The sequence below is a fragment of the Eumetopias jubatus genome, unplaced genomic scaffold (assembly GCF_037043125.1).
Source record: "Eumetopias jubatus isolate StellerSeaLion01/CBP00866 unplaced genomic scaffold, mEumJub1_p1.0 scaffold_1, whole genome shotgun sequence".
NCBI classification, from domain to species: domain Eukaryota; kingdom Metazoa; phylum Chordata; class Mammalia; order Carnivora; family Otariidae; genus Eumetopias; species Eumetopias jubatus.
Window position 1 is genome coordinate 44,414,143 of NW_028274807.1, and position 11,835 is coordinate 44,425,977.

The following is an 11,835-nucleotide window of genomic DNA, read 5'->3' on the forward strand; positions in this document are numbered from 1 at the left end:
ACATATAGACTCAATTTCCTAGGGCCCTAATGTCACCCTCCCCTTCACAGGATAGAAATCAGTCACTCCTTACACTTATAATGTAGTTCTTTCAGCCCATGGGTGCTGTCCCCATGCTTTAATAAAACCACCTTTTTTGCATGGAAAATGTCTCAAGAATTCTTTCTTGACCATTTGTTCCTGAACCCCACATCAAATCACCTCAATGGGAACACCAGAAGGAAAGGAGAGAGCAGGAAGGGGAAAAACTTTCAAAGAAAACTCAAAGAAATTATGGCTGAAACATCCCCAAATTTAGTGAAAAATGATTATCTACACATCTAGGAAGCTTCAATATTCTCCAGATAGCATGAGCACAAAGAGACCCAGAAACAGATATATTATAGCAAAAATTCTGAAAGTTAAAGGCAAGAAGAAAATATTGAAAACTGTAATTTCTTCACAAAACTCTTTGTCTTCAAAAGATCACAGGGATAGAAGTCAAAGCTCTGAATTCAAGTTTGAAACTGCCATTTATTAACCAGATGAGCTTTAGCAGTTACTCAGCATTTCGGAGTCTCCAGTCTCGTTATGTTTTAAACAAACAAAAAACGGTTTTAGACTCAATGATTTAATATACATGAAAGCCTTTTGAAAATAATAGTCATAAGCAAATATAAAATGCTTTTTTAAATGAACATGCTTTGGGGAACTAAAAGTAAGCAACTAGATTATTCCAATTCACCCTTTAGAATTGTTTCACTCTATAGAACCCAGCCTAATCAAGACAACTGGCAAAAATAAGGAAGGCTATTTTCTGTGTTCTTTTCTAAAAACTATTGTTCTTTTTTTTAAAAAGACACAGTTTGCATATCACTATAGGCAAAGAAAATGTATTAGTGATAGTTGAATAAACACTAGATCAATAAGCTCTAAATTAAGCAGGTGAGGATTTACTGAGAATTTTAATATTACCAATGCAATTATAAAACATGCCAGAGGTTTCTAAAAAGCTGTTCTTCTATTCATGTTGATCAATTTCTTTAGAAGAGAAGCATTCTTTAGAAGAGAAGTTTTTGTATATAAATAGTAAGAAAAATAAACACTATTCGGAATAAACATAATTTATATTGATCATACTTTGAAATTAACTTACTATTATCCATAGAAGTGACTTGCTATGACCTATGTTAATATATATATGAAAATTTGTGATAGAGGTGAAATAGTGACAGAGACACTGATTTATAGACACGAACTAGGTTATAGTTTCTTAGAAATTGCTGGAGACCATGATTCTGTTTTGGCAAAATAACCAAATGCTTACAGAGATGGTTTTAATTCTGATAGACCCATAGTTTTAATTTTGACATTTCCTGAGAACAGTGTGATGTGTTTTTGGACTGTTGGTGAAGTCTGGGGCCAATGGCCAAGAAAGAATTCTTGAGACATCTTCGTGCAAAGAGGTGGTTGTTTTGTAAAGCAAGGGGATAGGATCCATGGGCTAGAAGAGCTCCTGCCACCTTTGCCTGCTGCCCCAGGATTGTGAGGAGCAGGAGATTATACACTTTGGGGTTGGGGGAAGTAAAGATAAGGGAAGTTCCAAAAGGACATTCATATGCTGAAGAAGACTTATAGGATCCTGGAGGCCTCCCTATTGTCAAGCTAAGGTTGTTTTGCCCTCTAGCAAGGCATTAATATTAAGACAGTTGGGAACTCCTGGAGGAATGTATTTGTCAATGGGCTACAGGTTATAAGGATATTTAATTTTATCTACATTTCCTTCTGCCTTTTTTCCCCCACATCAGGTGTACCAAATAACAATGTTTGTGAATAAAAGTAAAAGGGATTTAAACAAGGTTGGGGAGGTGGGTAGGATTTTTCTTCACACAAAAAAGGAATTTGGAGATAGGCTGGTCCAAGCATTCTGTTCATGCAGTCTCTTAATAATATCATTATATGTTTAAAAAAAAAAAAAAGAAGAGACTAGCAGGAAGGGAAGAATGAAGGGAGGGAAATCGGAGGGGGAGACGAACCATGACAGACTATGGACTCTGAGAAATAAACTGAGGGTTCTAAAGGGGAGGGGTGGGGGGATGTATTAGCCTGGTGATGGGTATTAAAGAGGGCACGTACTGCATGGAGCACTGGGTGTCATATGCAAACAATGAATTATGGAACACTACATCAAAAACTAATGATGTAATGTATGGTGATGAACATAACATAATAAATAAAAAAAGAAAGAAAAACAAATAATATCATGAAGAGCCTACATTTTTCTGTCTTCTTTTCCAGTATCTTTTGTACCATGATTGCAAGTAGATTTCTCCAGATCCTAGAATGAAGACTGATGAAGAAATTCAGAAGCAGGTATGGAGTGGGACCAAAAGCAAGTGGGAATTTTATCTCATTTATCAGTGAGAGTGAGAAAAGTATCTATAAACCTCTCAAGCTGACTTCCCCTTACATGTCCTACTAATATGCCGGGACTGGAATTCATGTGGGAAACATGAAAAATTTCAATATCCTTAACAAAAAGTTTCTGCCAACAACTCAAAGATTATATAATTTCCATCCATTTGAACTCAATCATTTTTTGACCCACTGCCATGTGATTTCTAGTAGGAGAATTCTTCCCAGGCCCAGTGAAATGGGGCTTGCCCATATTAGTTTTTACCAATGGAAAGATGGATGGAACATCTGATCAGAGTTGTAAGAGGCGTCGCATAATCTGGCCTATTTCTCTTGTAATTTTTCTGGATAAATGCATGGAATACAAATTAGTTTTTATACTTAACATTAGCAGAAAAAATTTAAAACTACATGTAGTTCTTATAAACAGTCACTAATTATCACCTAACTACAGTATGTCCAAGTGGAGGCATCCCCATCCAGCTGAACTCTAAGGAATTTATCTAGGTGCTTTGTACAGATAGAATATGGCCAACAGAACCACAAGGCCATCCATACCAACTCCTTTTCTCAGGGGCATTTGGTCAGGGTGGGCAGAGACACTCCAAGTTTGGGTAGGAGAGTGGTGAAGGAAAGTCATTGAGTACAGTGGCTGAACTGCTTATGATGGTAATTCTGGGACAGTATTATGAAGTATTTCTCCCACCCATCCTCATGGTGGGAATTAAGTCTTGCACCACTTGGCAGCTTGTTCTCATTATGGCCACAACAGAGTCAGAGAGCAAGCTGAGTAATTCTAGGACATAAATGTTACTACACTCAGAAGCGTCCTGATCCTAAATGAGGCATTGGCAGAAAACCTAGGCATAAAGACACTTTACAAATATAACCTTGTGTTCTTAAAATGTAGGCTTGTTTAGAGGCAAGGGTCTTTATCATATAGCCTCCTGAATAACTACCTACCTTGAACTATTTTGATTTACTATAGACTGTACAAATTACCTCATATTCTCAACTCTTAGTTCTAGATAACTTAACATCTGGAATAATGGGGTGCTAATTACTGAAGCAGGAGAGCAAGTTTCTTGTCTCATGGAGTAGAAGAATGAATCTCAAGGACAAAGGAGAGTTAGTAAAGCAACAGAGTTATTAAGCAAGGAAATGGAAAAAGCTCTCAGGAGTGAGAGGGAACCCAACAGGGTTGCCACTGAGGGCTTTTAGGGATGGTCTTTTATTGAAGGCTAACCAGGGAACTTAAATCCTTTTAACATCTCTAGTGAAAGCACCATTGAGTAAGATTAGCAATAACATCTTTAATGGCTTACTTCCATTTTTTTTTGGTTTCGTAATTCTTTGTTGGTCATAAGTAGATGTTATAACAAGACCCCACCTCTGACACCTAGGACAGGGTAATCTGATTTGTTTCCTTAACTCTGGTTTCCTTACACCTCGGCATTTTGGGGATTTCTGTGAGCCTGCTCCCATAGCCCCCTACCTATCTCTCCCTACCTAGCCCTGCCTGTCCCTTACTCATTACTGTGAAGGTATTACTTTATTCCTTGGAAATATAGACTCCTTGGTAAATTCTATTAAATTATTCCTCAGGGAACTGTATTAAGTCATTTACTAACGTTGATAAATACTAAGATTAAACTATGTATGTTGTAATATTATTTTAAAAGTTGTAAACATTTAAAAATAAATCTAAATATTTACGAGAACACTGAAAGGAAAAAGGAAACAAAAGATTGAAAGCAACAGTAACAACAGAACCTTTATGTTTTTGACGAATTGATCAGATGCATGTAATATGATCAAATGAACTACATGCATTTGACATAGATATGCTGTGTAAAATCTTGGCTAACTAAAATTATAGTTATATAAAGGCTGAATAAAAATGGTCTACCCAGGGGCACCTGGGTGGCTCAGTCGTGTTAACCATCTGCCTTCAGCTCAGATCATGATCTTAGCTAAGGTCCTGGGATTGAGCCCCATGTTGGAGCCTGCTCTCCCTCTCCCTCTGCTGCTCCTCCTACTTGTGCTCTCTCTCTCTCTCTCTGTCAAATAAATAAAATCCTTTTTTTTTTAAAAAAAAAGGTCTACCCAGAGTAACCAGTATCATTGCAGAAATCCTATGTATCAGGAAGAAATAGCTAGCATTGTTTTATCTATTACAAGGACATTTTTCCTCTCAAGTCATTCAATCATAATAAATTTGAAATGATATCTATAAATCTATATGTCCTTTATTTCATAGGTGAGGAACTATCTGTGAGGCTCAGTAACACTTCAAGGATGTTGATCAATGTAATGGTCTAATTCACTATGTGTCTCTCCTGTTTTTCATTTACATTTGAATGTGCAACATCTTAGACTCTTCTGCCAGTTCTCACTGAATTAGACAATTTTGCTTATGGAAGCATGATGATGATCATAAAAGTAACTGTTATAACAAGTGTCTAACCTCAGAATTACATTTAATGAGATGCTTCTGATTTGTGTCAATACTTTATTTGCCTTAGGAAATGGAATTTTTTTGACAGTGATGATGAGTTGCAAATTTTATTCAGCATTTTATTCTGAAAAATTCTTTGTTCCCCATTTATTCCAAAATGTGTCTAGGGAACAATATATTGAAGAGTAAGGATATAATATAAGGGTTTGAAGAAGAGAGAAATATCATACAGGTCTCATTTGCAACAGAAGAAAATAATGTATGAAAGTGTGACTAAATCAATAACTAATTGCAATATATTCATTTTATAACAAGTAAATATAATACTTTACAACAGCAACTAGTCACCTGTGCACCATTATAAATTAGTTAGAACCATAAATCCACTAACCTCATGGTTCTTATCGATTTTACTTACTGATAGATTTGTAGCCTGGCTGTAATCTATTTAGTCATTGTCGCTGATTCAATATTCAAGTAAAACAGCTTATATGATGCAAATGTTGCTTTATTACTTAAAATTTGAAAATATAAAGAAATTTTTGTTGCCTTATTAGGAAAAGCAATAGAACAAAATGGTATAAAAATTACAAATACATTTAGGGGTGCCTGGGTAGCTCAGTTGGTTATGTGTTAACTCCTGATTTAGGCTCAGATTGTGATCTCAGGGTAATGAGACAGAGCCCCTTGTAGAGCTCTGCACTCAGCAGGGAGTCTGCTTGAGATTCTCTCTCCCTCTGCCTCTTTCAAAATAAATAAATCTTGGGGGGTTTCAGGCAATGAGAAGCAATAAGATTTTTTAAAGCACTGTAGTGAAAAAACAACCTAATCTTAAAAGATTACCCTGCCAGAGTGGTCATAGATAAATTAAAGAGGATAGAAGCTAGAGACAAAGATTGGAAATGATGCTGCTGAATGTATGCAGTGAAAGAATTTGAGATGATGAACTGAAGCATGGGAGTGTGGGGAGACAAGTTTAAAGAAATATAGAGAGGAGTTTCACAGGAGAAAGTAAATGAATGGATGTGGTGATACAAGGAAGATAGTCAGAAATTTGGCTGCCACATTTTTCATTCTTGGTCACACATAATCTCTGTTGACATTTCTTTTTTTTTTTTTAAAGATTTTATTTATTTATTTGAGAGAGAGAATGAGATAGAGCATGAGAGGGGAGAGGGTCAGAGGGAGAAGCAGACTCCCCGCTGAGCGGGGAGCCCGATGCGGAACTCAATCCCGGGACTCCAGGATCATGACCTGAGCCGAAGGCATTCGCTTAACCAACTGAGCCACCCAGGCGCCCTGTTGACATTTCTTTAGAGCAAACAGTGATTGAGGTGGAGAACCAGGTAACAAACCCTTCAATGAATCAAAGAAATGATTTGGAAATTATGGCCCTATAAAGGGCCAGAAGAAACTTTTTAATACGTTTTTTCATGATATGGGGATACAGCACAGAATCTTCCATTTCTAAAGTGTGGTGAGATTTTCAAATAAGATAAATAGGGGGAGAGCATAAAAAATCTAGGAAAAGTTTAAGTATGTTAGGATATTTATTGATAATTGAATATATTTGCTAAATGTATAAGTGAAATAATTAGACACCAATTCAGAAGATGGGTGATAGTCTATAGCAGGTATACCCAACCATGTCAACTTGGTCATCCATGGGATATTTGGTAAAGTCTGGAGGCATTTTTGGCTGTCACAGCTGGGGGCAAAGTATAGGGGAGGTGCTAATGGCATCTACTGAGTAGAGGCCAGGATGTTGATAACCACTCTACAGTGTACAAGGTCAATCCCCCACAAAAAAATTATCTGGCCTAAAATACCAATACTGCCAAAATTGAGAAAACCTAGCCTGGGGATTAGTTTGGGAACTGTAGATGAAAATCAAGATAGGAAGAAGTGGTCTGAGAGACTGAAGCAAAAAGAGAATGGAATTAAAAGCCTCAAAAGAATTGTTCTTTTTGTCACTCATTTTCACCTTAACTTCAATCCTAATTTAAATGATTTTCCAAAGCATGGGGAAAACTTTGTGTAAATTTTTTAATAAGTGCTTTAAATTTTTTTTTTTTGCATGTTGAATTTCACAATACCTTATTTTTGTTTGTTTGTTTGTCTGTTTTGTTTTTAATAATGGTCACTGTTCCAGGATAAACCACTCAATTTGAGAAGAAATAAAGGAAGAGAATTAACATTTACTGAGGTTTACACTCTTAACATGGGCCTCATCATTTATTTTCATAGCACTGATAACCTGTCAATAAGAAAGTTTAATTGTATTTTATTTTTCCCATGGTGTTAGTAAATGTGGGTGCTGCAATTTGGACTCAAATCTGACTAAAAAGCTTATATTCTTTTCTACTGCAATCATAATGTTTGTAAAAACACTTCTCAAGCATAAGAAGTAGATTGCTAAATTAAAATGTTAACAAGGGGCGCCTGAGTAGCTCAGTTAAGCAGCTGACTCTTGATTTTGGCTCAGGTCATGATTTCAGCAGGATGGAGCCCCACAACAAGCTCTGTGCTCAGAGTGGAGTCTGCTTGAGATTCTCTCTCCCTCTCCCTCTGCCTTCCCCCTGCTCACACTTAGTCTCTCAAATAAATATAAAATAAAATAAAATAAAATAAAATAAAATAAAATAAAATAAAATAAAATAAAATAAAATAAAATAAAATAAAATAAAATGTTAGCAAAATCCTGGTATAGCTAGTGAATGATAAGGGAATTGAAACAATCTATTCTAGAGTAAATGGGGTTGCATCTTAAGGGCTACGTATGGGTTTGAAAAATATTCTGAAGATCTTGATTCAATACAAAAGGGAGCTGCCCTACTCCTAAAGTGAAAGGGCTACTGCAACAAAAGGGTATGGTTTCTTTTCCCATTGTATTTGTGTTTGCATCCCCCAGGTTCCCAATCTCCATTATGTTGAAAATCTCAAAGCACAAAATTGATTTGAGGTTCTGAAGAGTCTTGTATTTGGCATTAACAACATAAAAATTCTATAACCCCATAAACCCTTGCATATACACTTCCTGGAGAAGTTCCTCATTTTTTCTACCTTCCCTCACTGTCCTTTTTAATTAATTAATTAATTAATTACATTTTATTCTCATATCCCACTCTCAGTTCTTTCTTCCACCCCCTAGGCAATGACTCGAATAGTTTTATGTGTATCTTTTGGCTTATATAGGTCCTTGAACATATATGTTGTATTTTGAGCATGAAATTGAACTTACATAATTGATATTGTGTTATGCAACCCATTTTTTTCTTGCTATTTTCATTAAAGACTATGTGTCTTGTTTTGTGTACAACTGGAATAACACCTAATTGGTTGTTTCAAACCTCTGCATAATACTCTAAGGTTTGAAATCAGTACAATTTCCCTGCAGATTGACTTTTAACTTACTGAAAGCACAAAGGATAGAACAGTGAATATCTGCACATATGCCCATTTTATGGTATTGCGTTAGAATTTCTACTAAATACTATCCAGGAGTAGAATTCCTATAGAATAAGTCCTAGCTAGGATATATACCTAATGTTACTTGGTAGGTGCCAGAGTTTGTTCCAAAATGAAATCCAAAATTGCAGGATCTGGGATTACTTATAATGCCCTATCCCCCCTACACTTAGCATTATCCAGATTTCTGATGCTTTTCAGGCTTACAGGTAAAGGGATATTACATGGCTATTTTAATTATCACTTCCCTAATGATATTCAACATTTTGAGATTCCACCTCCATGAATTTCTGCATATAATTTTTGACAATTTTTCTATTGCTGTTCCTGCCCTCTATTTTCTAATTTGTAAGCATTCCATTTAGATTGCAGATATTAATCTCTTGTCAGTTTTAGACAATATATATTATGTCTTTCTATTCTCTACCTATTAGCTTTTTCCATAATGTTTATGATGCACTTTATTAAATAAAACTTTTAAATTTTAAATTAATTAATTTTTGCTTATGGTTTCAACTGCTTTTTAAGAAATCTATTGAAGTATAAAATGCATACAGGAAAATAATAGCCTTTTCAGTAAATGATATTGGGAAAAATGGAAGCCCATATGGAAAAATGTGAACCTCGTATCTTATACAAAAGTTAAAGTGGATCATTTACCTAAATGTAAAATGCAAAACTGTAAAATTTCAAGGAAAATATATAGGAGAGGGTGCCTGGGTGGCTCAGTCATTAAGTGTCTGCCTTAACCTGCATGAGAACGCAGCTTTATTCATAATAAGCAAAATCGGTAGGCCACCATGATGTCCTTCAACAGGTTAACTGATAAACACATTTGGTATATCCATACAGTGGACTACTATTCAGCAATAAAAAGGAATTAGCTAACAATCTGTGCAACAACATTAATGAATTTTAAATTCATATTGCTAAGAGAAAGATACCAGTCTGAAAAAGCTACATATTGTTTGATTCCAATTATATGACATACTAGAAAAAACAAAATTAGGGGGATGATAAAATGATCAGGGGTTGTCAAGGGTTTGGTGTGAGAGTGGTGAATACATGAATTACAGAGGATTTCTTAGGGTGATGAAACTATTCTGTATGATCCACTATAGTAGTGGACACATGATATTATGCATTTGTAAAATCCCACAGGACTTCATAGCACAAAGAGTGAACCCAAAACTTTTAAAAATCATGTGGGAGTTCAGTGAATCCCAGGACCACTACAGGAACTCATCTCATGCTTTATTTAAGTCAATATCCCTACATCCCTAAGAATAAAAACTACTGTTTCTATTTGGTGATCTGGTGTCATTTTCCTTCTGTCTTAAGGACTTGCCTTAAGATTTCTTGTAGGGTAGATCTGCTGGTGATGAATTCTTTCAGATTTTGTGTGTCTGAAAAAGTCTTTATTTTACCTTTGCTTTTGAAGGATATTTTTGCTGTTTAGAATTTGTGGCTGATAGTATTGTTTTGTTTTTCAGTACTTTAAATAACTGTCTTTTGACTTGCATTATTTTTGATGATAAATCTGTTGCCATCTTTATCTTTGTATAACATGCCCTTATTCTCTACCTGCTTTAAGATTTTTCTTTGATCAGTGGTTTTATTTTATTTTTTTTAAAGATTCTATTTATTTATTTGAGAGAGAGAAAGAGCACAAGCAGGGAAAAAGTGGGAGAAGCAGGCTCCCTGCTGAGCAAGGAGCCCGATGTGGGACTCGATCCCGGGACACTGGGTTCATGACCTGAGCTGAAGGCTGATGCTTAACTGACTGAGCCACCCAGGAGTCCTTACCAGTGGTTTTAAACAATTTGATCATGATGTGCCTTGTGTAGTTAAATTCCATTTTCTTGTGCTTAGGTTCATTGAGCTTCTTAGGTTTGTGAGTTTAAAATTTTCACCACTTTTGGGAATATTTCAACATTATTTCTCTAAATATTTTTTTTCCTCCCTCTCCTTTCTCTCTTCCAATTACACATATATTAGGTCAGTTAAAGTTGTCCCATCACTCACTAATACTCATTTTTTAAAAATTCTGTTTTTCTCTACATATTTAAGTTTTCATACTTTTCATTGCTATGTCTTCAAGTGTACTAACTCTTTTTTTTTTTTTAAAGATTTTATTTATTTATTTGAGAGAGAGAGAATGAGAGATAGAGAGCACGAGAGGGAAGAGGGTCAGAGGAACAGACTCCCTGCCGAGGAGGGAGCCCGATGTGGGACTCGATCCCGGGACTCCAGGATCATGACCTGAGCCGAAGGCAGTCGCTTAACCAACTGAGCCACCCAGGCGCCCAAGTGTACTAACTCTTATGCTGTGATGTCATGTCAGCCATTAACTCTATCCAGTGTTTTTTCATCTCAGATATTATAGTTTTCATCTCTAGCAACTGGATTTGGAATTTTTTTTATTTTCGATGGTTCTACTTAACTTTTTGAACATATGGAATACAATTATATTAGGTTTAAATGTCCCTGCCTGCAGATTCTAACATTTCTTAGTTCTAGTTCTGGGTTGGTTTTAGTTGATTTGGGGCTGATTGTGTTGCATTTTACTGCTGCTTTGCATGTTTGGTAATCATAACTGGATGTCAGCCAAGCGGAATCCTAACCTTGTTGTGTGCTATATAATTTCGTGTTTGTATAAATACTCTTCAGCTTAGTTCTGTGTTGCAGATAAGTTACTTCGAAAAACTTTTTATCTATTTGGGTCTTACTTTTAAGACTTGTTCCTAATGACCTTAACAGAATTTAGCTGAAGACTAGTTATTTCCCACTATGGAAGCAAAATTATTCTGAGTACTTGATGAAATTTGTCTGTGAATTATAAGATTTTTGAGTCTGGTACCATTTCTTGCTAAAATATTTGGAAGAATTCATAAGGGAACCTGCCTTAATCTGTTCAGTCTGCTATAACAAAAATACCATAGACTAAGTGGCTCCTACAGTGAACATTCCATTTTTCACAGATCTGGAGGCTGGAAAGTCCAAGATTGAAGTGTCAACAGTCTGGTAAGAGCTCACCTCCTTGCCCATAGATAATGTCTTCTCATGTGTCCTCCCATGGCACAAGGGTTGAGAGAACTCTCTGAGGTCTCTTTTATAGGGGCCTCAATCCCATTTATGAGATACCATGACCTAATCACTTTCCAAAGGCCCCACCTCCCAATATCATCATTTTAGGGGTTAGGATTTCAACAAATAAATTTTGGGAGGATACAAATATTCAGTCCATAACAGAATCCATCTAGGCCTGTATTTTATTTTTGGTCTTGTTTTTGCATAAAATTATGCATTAAATTATGAATTTAATTAGTTAAAATATATAAGATAATCAGATTTCCTAGGATTCTCACATATAAATATTAGCCAATTCTGATTTGACAATAAAAAATTCCATAACACACAAGAAAGTGTAAGTCATTATGAGCAGAAGACCGCAGAAATATAATAAACAGCAAATTTAGTTTTTTTGTTAATAGCAAAGACTAAAGAGTCAAAGC